The sequence below is a fragment of the Rattus norvegicus genome, chromosome X (assembly GCF_036323735.1).
Source record: "Rattus norvegicus strain BN/NHsdMcwi chromosome X, GRCr8, whole genome shotgun sequence".
Classification (NCBI taxonomy): Eukaryota; Metazoa; Chordata; class Mammalia; order Rodentia; family Muridae; genus Rattus; species Rattus norvegicus.
Genome location: NC_086039.1, coordinates 104,658,451 through 104,664,450, shown reverse-complemented (window position 1 = coordinate 104,664,450; position 6,000 = coordinate 104,658,451). Strand labels below are relative to the sequence as shown.

Below are 6,000 nucleotides of genomic sequence, written 5' to 3'. Positions count from 1 at the left end.
TTTTTTAAAACAAATTAGAAAAACGTTTATAGAAAAATGACAACAGGTACAAAAAGGTTAGTCAATGCAAGGAACGCTCTCCAGCTTCAGACCTGCTCACTTCAAACTTACCAATTACTATAAAAATCCACCCCCTCACTCTATCCCCCACTGACACGAAGAAATGAGTTTTGGGCCTTTCCCTGTTTCTGGTTATTCCCCATAGTTATATAATGGCTTAGTACTGGTTTTGTGAAGTCTTTATTTTTCTGGACTCAGGGTATACTGGCTCGCTTAAGGATCTCTTGCATACTTTTGCTCTGACTGCCTCCCTCTGTGTGATCCTTTGTGGTCCATACTGCGTGTCAGTCACAGGACCTTGTATGTTCTACACAAATATTCTAAAACTGAGCTACATTTCCAGCTTCCCTGTGTAACTTTTACACCAGAGAGAACACGATTCCCCCTCCTGGTCACCGACATACGTATGACTCTTTTATGTACCTTATCTATGTCTCAATTTACACATAAAAAGGCAATGTTCATTCCCTCGATGTGAAATGGTTCCTCATTGAGAATGTATGTGTTCTACACACAACCCTTTATCGGTGTATAAACTTGTATGCAAGCACTTTATTTGACCTAATACTAGGTGTTAGAGTTGGTAACTTTTAAAATCTACACCTGATCGGATAAGTAGAGATATTAATATGATTATGCCTTTCAACACAAATATTTAAGTAATGTTTTGATATCTAGGCAAGCTTCAAATTTAACTCAGATTTACAGTACAGCTGAACAGTACCTGTGTTTTATTTTCTGTATAAAATAAAACTCAACCTTTTAAAAATAAAAGAAATCATAATTCTTCAAAACATGGCAGACCCACAATGAATTGTCAGTATCATGTCAAATTAATAATAATGAGTGACTGCAGGGTATGTCAATCGGGCATAAGTTGGGAAGATGGCATTGAGAGTTTGGGTAGAGTGAGGCTAGGAATGTGGTCATGAATGGGTGCCTCCAGTGGGCTTCGGTTACTGACATGTCTGAGACTCAGACTCTGTGGCTCCCTGACACGGGTTGAAGTTATTTCTTCAGCAAGCAAATGTGAGTTTGGAAAAGCACCGAGGAAGGATGAACCTTGAAGATCAAACACAGGGTCAAGGGGAGAAACATAGAAGAAAGTGTCCTGATCCTGTCCCTGAAACAGACTTTTCTCCTACACAGTATCCTCCCTTATTTCTCTCAAAGCAGAAGTCATTCTTCCTTGACGTCGTTCACCCGAGAAAGCATACCCACTAGGAAACTGCCAGCAGCAGGAAGGCAGAAGCTGTGAGGAAACATAATCCCAGAGCGATGACCACGCTGTATTCCCCAGACTAAGAGGTCTCCATGGGAACGTCTTCAAGGTTAGAGTGGAATATTGTTGTCACGGTTATAGATGAGCACTTTGACCATACGGCCCAGACTACGGAGGTCTTTACCGATACGTCTTCTAGATCCTGTCTAGAAACTGATCCTGAAGAGAAAATAGCAAAAAGCTTGGAGAGGCCGGGAATCGAACCCGGGACAACATACGTGCAAGGTATGCGCTCTACCACTGAGCTACAACTCAAAGCCTCCATCCTGACCTCTTTCCAGCCTATATGAACTGACAGAGACTCAAGCTACGTGTTATAGTGCCTGAAGATATTTATATCACATATTTGCATATCATTATCGACAATTTTTATTTCATCACTTCTATGGGAAAAGAATCGATTTCCAATGCAAACAAAACAAGAACAAGAACCACAACAAATTTTGTGCTCTGCAAAACATGGCGGACCTACATCACTTGAGACTATTGTGCTAAATTCATTAGAATGTGCTTCTGAAGGATTAGGAACATCAGGCAATATTGAAGCAGGGATTGGGTAGATGGCATTCTGAGTTTGGGTACAGCGAGTCTACGGTTGCCTTTAGTCTTCTGGGCCTCCCTTCTATGGAGCCTACCAGGAACTCTCTCAGACCCAGGCTCTGCGCCTGCCCAAATCCGGGTATAAATTTTATCTTAGGCAACATTGTACATTTACAAATGTTCTGAGGAAGGAAGAACCTTGAAGATCAAACGCAGGGACAAGTGAAGAAGCATACAAGAGAAGTACCTTGATCCAGCCTCTGAAGGAAACAGGAAACAGGTTTTTTTTTAATCATTAGGTCTAGCTTATATCAACTCGACAGAAGGCTTTAATTCCACTATAGAGGTCACAGGCTGTGCATTTGAATCAGCTATATTTAGCTATTTGAATCACCGAAATCCAGGGTACAGAGTAATGTTGATGACATAAAAGTTAATGGGTGGAAAGCATACGACCACAAAACAAAGTAGACATCAGAAAGGAGATCCACAAGTGGTGTAATAGCCTAGGTGGTGGCCAGAAGCGGGTGACAGGCATCCTAATCACCACATCTCTCTCATTCTGCTTATGGACACCCTGCATTCCCTGCATCTGACCATGCACATATTCTGTACACACAACCCAGCCTCAGAAGTCCTTTGGTCTCCAAGTTTCTGTCCACAATTTCTCCTTATTCCTCACGGCACAAATATGTCTGTTTTGTGCAGCTTCTCATCCAGCATCGAGAACATTCTGGGTCAAGAACAAGTTGTACCCATGTTCATGTCTTCCGTTGTTATTTTCAATTTTGTCAGTTATGTGTGTAAAGTTGCTACATTAAAATAAGGACCTTCCCTTGGTGCTTCGGGAGCAGTCATGGCAATTCTTGCTGCGTTCTGCACCACGATTCCAGACCGGAGGCTCCTTATCATCTTCCTCTGCGTTTTTGCCTTCATGGTAGGCAATGCCTTAAAAGAAATCATTGTCTTGGAACCAGCAGGGAGGATTCAGGGATTTGATAAGTTTTTATTTTGGAGACGCATCTTATTGGAACTCTCTTTGGAATAAGGTATATCCTATATTGTCATGACCTCATTTGAAAGAACTAGACAGCCGCAAGTGAAAATCAGGCATAAAATAAGGACTAAGGACCCCAAGAAAGGAGATGGCTCTAAGTGAAACAAAAGACTTGAGACAGCTGTGAGTGAAACAAAGGAGACCACTATGATGGTGCATCTGACCCTTGCTGCCTGATATAGTCTCAGCATTGGCTGCCGCAGTGTTTTTAATGTCCTCAGTGTATGTCTAAACAGCACACTGACAAAATTGTGACACAGATGAATAAAACTCTACAAAATAACGTGCTAATGTATTAGCAATATTCGATCAATCTCAGAGCACCAACCTTTCCAGCTAATTTTCTGAACACACATCGATTCTCTCTTTTTTTTTTTTTACCACTTCAAGATGTGCTTTATTCAACCAGTAATACACTTTTTGGTCCTTTGTAGTTTCTCTCCTTTGAATTCATGTCTTACTGCATTCAAACTGTGATATTAACACACCAACGAAGCATACCCTGTTGTGCCATAAAGCCATAGTACTTAGTACATAGTACTTAGTACTTAGTACATAGTACATAGTGGAAGTTAGCCACCGTTGGTCTGGGATCCATGCATCTATCTTCCGACCGTCAAGGAGAATCAAGTGCTCGCCTCTGGGAACCCAGAAGCTTGGCTATAGATAATGCTCCTATCACTGCATCACCTAGGTCGCCATGGAAAAGGGAGTCCACAAAGACGTTGGTTTCCATGGCAACCGCAAATGCTCCTCTCCTGTTCAATAAATAGGAATGTCCCACCCAATCCTCCATTCCTTTCTCTCAAAGCAAAACCCATTCACCCAAGTCATGTATCACCCGAGGAAGCACACCCACCAGGGAAACTGCCACCAGCATGAACGCAGAGCTTCACCCAAGGTGTGAAAAAAACAATCCTGAAGGCACAGCCATGCTGCATTCAGCAGACTATGGAGGGTACATTGAAATGTCTGTATTATAGATGAACATTAGGTTTATGGTCAAAGATGCGCGATGTAACCGATAAGAACCTCGTAGCATATAGTTAAATCCTGTGATATCTTGGCAAATAAAACCAAATCACAAAACGAAAGTAGGGATGCTGGGAATCGAACACAGGACCACTGACATGCAAAGCAGTTGCTTTACCATCCAGCTACATAACCAAAGTTCTGAGTTTCTCCATAATGACCCATATAAAGCAAGGAAGACTGACGTAATACGGCTACAGCTACAGTGAACTGCAGCATTCTTACAGCCTGTCAGGATCTGCGTCTGTTCACTGCCTACAATTAATAATTTCAAATTAAGGGCTGTTACGGGATTTTTATGCTATTTCTTTTACGAGAAAAGAAAAGATTCTCAAGAAAAAGAAAGTAATATTAAGAACAAAGAATTATTTTCTTTGGAAACTGTGAAAAATGTTTATAGAAAAATGCGCACAGGTACAAAAAGGTTAGACCAATGCAAGGCCTGCCCACTTCAGACCTGTCCACTCCAAAGTCCACAAAGATCCTAAGTCTCCATGACAACTACAATGCTCCTGCTCTCTGCATAGTAACTAGGAATGATCCACCCAATCTTCCCTTCCTTTCTCTCCAAGCATAACTCATTCGCCCTTGTCACACGAGAAAGTACACCCACTAGGGAAACTGCCAGCAGCATGAAACCAGAGCTTCACGCAAGCTGTGCACAAATTACTCCTGGAGGTACATCCACGCTGTACTCACCAGACTATGGCAAACTCCATGGTGATATCGTCTCGATTATAGATGCACCTGGTAGTCATGGTCCTAGATGAGTGCTTTAAGCAGTAATTATACATATGTAGCATATAACCCTCCTAACAAAGTTAAATCCTGGGATATGTCACGAAGAAACTGAAGACAGAAAAAGGAGACTTGAGATGCTGGGAGTCGAACCCAGGACCACTCCCACGAAAGGTAGCTGCTCTACCATTAAGCTACATCAACAAGCCTACACGTGATTCAATAACATCCAATATCAACATAGCGAGACTGGAGCAGCATTGCTACAGTGTGCTGCACTATTCTTAGAGCAGGCCAGGATCTGCATCAACTCTTAATGGACCATTGGTAACTTCCCATTTACTGTTGTTACGGGAGTTTTATGGTATTTCTTTTATGAGAAAGGAATCTATTCTCAAAAACAAGAAATTAATGGTATTATATAATCAGAAGCCTTTTTTTTACCAACTGTGAAAATTATTTATAGAAAAATGACAACAGATACAAAAAGGTTAGGCCAATGCAAGGAACGATCTCCAGCTTCAGACCTGCTCACTTCAAAATCATGTGGGAGCCTAAAAAAATAACCCTTCCTACTTGTCCCCCACTGACAGGAAGAACTGAGTTTTGGGCCTATGCCGTTTCTGGTTGTTACCCATAGTTATATAGTGACTTAGTACTGGTTTTGTGAAGTTTTTATTTTTCTGGACTCAGGATATACTGGCTCGCTTAAGGATCTATTGCCTTCTTTTGCTCTGACTGCCTCCCTCTGTGTGAACCTCTGTGGGCCTTACTGGGTGTCAGTCACAAGGCATTGTATGTTCTACACAAATGTTCTAAAACCGAGCTACATTTCCAGCCTCCCTGTGTAACTTTAACACCAGAGAGAACAGGATTCCCCTCACGGTCACCGACATACTTTATGACTCTTTTATGTACCTTATCTATGTCTCAATTTACACATAAAAAGGCAACGTTCATTCCCTCCGGTATGAAATGGTTCCTCATTGAGAATGTATTTGTTCTACACACAGCCTTTTATCGGTGTATAAACTTGTATGCAAGCATTTTATTTGACCTAACAGTAGGTGTTAGAGTTGGTAACTTAAAATCTGTACTTCATCGGATAAGTAGAGATATTAATACAACTCTTCCTATCAACACATTTTATGTAATATTTTGATATCTAGGCTTGCTTAAAATTTAACTCAGATTTATAGTACAGCTGAGGAGTACCTGTGTTTTATGTTCCGTGTAATATAAAACTCAAACTTTTGGGGAAAAAAACAGCAATCTTTAGCTCTTCAAAACA

The 6,000-nt window shown here is 41.2% G+C and overlaps 1 non-coding gene and 1 pseudogene across 1 annotated transcript; one reads left to right on the top strand and one right to left on the bottom strand.

Moving 5' to 3' along the window:
- Nucleotides 1-1,525: 1,525 nt before the first annotated feature.
- On the bottom strand, nucleotides 1,526-1,594 carry Trnaa-ugc (transfer RNA alanine (anticodon UGC)). Its single transcript has one exon. It is a non-coding gene; the product is annotated as a tRNA-Ala (tRNA).
- Nucleotides 1,595-2,430: 836 nt separating this feature from the next.
- LOC134484134 (presenilin-associated rhomboid-like protein, mitochondrial) lies at nucleotides 2,431-3,254 on the top strand (annotated as a pseudogene).
- The last annotated feature ends 2,746 nt before the right edge of the window (nucleotides 3,255-6,000 follow it).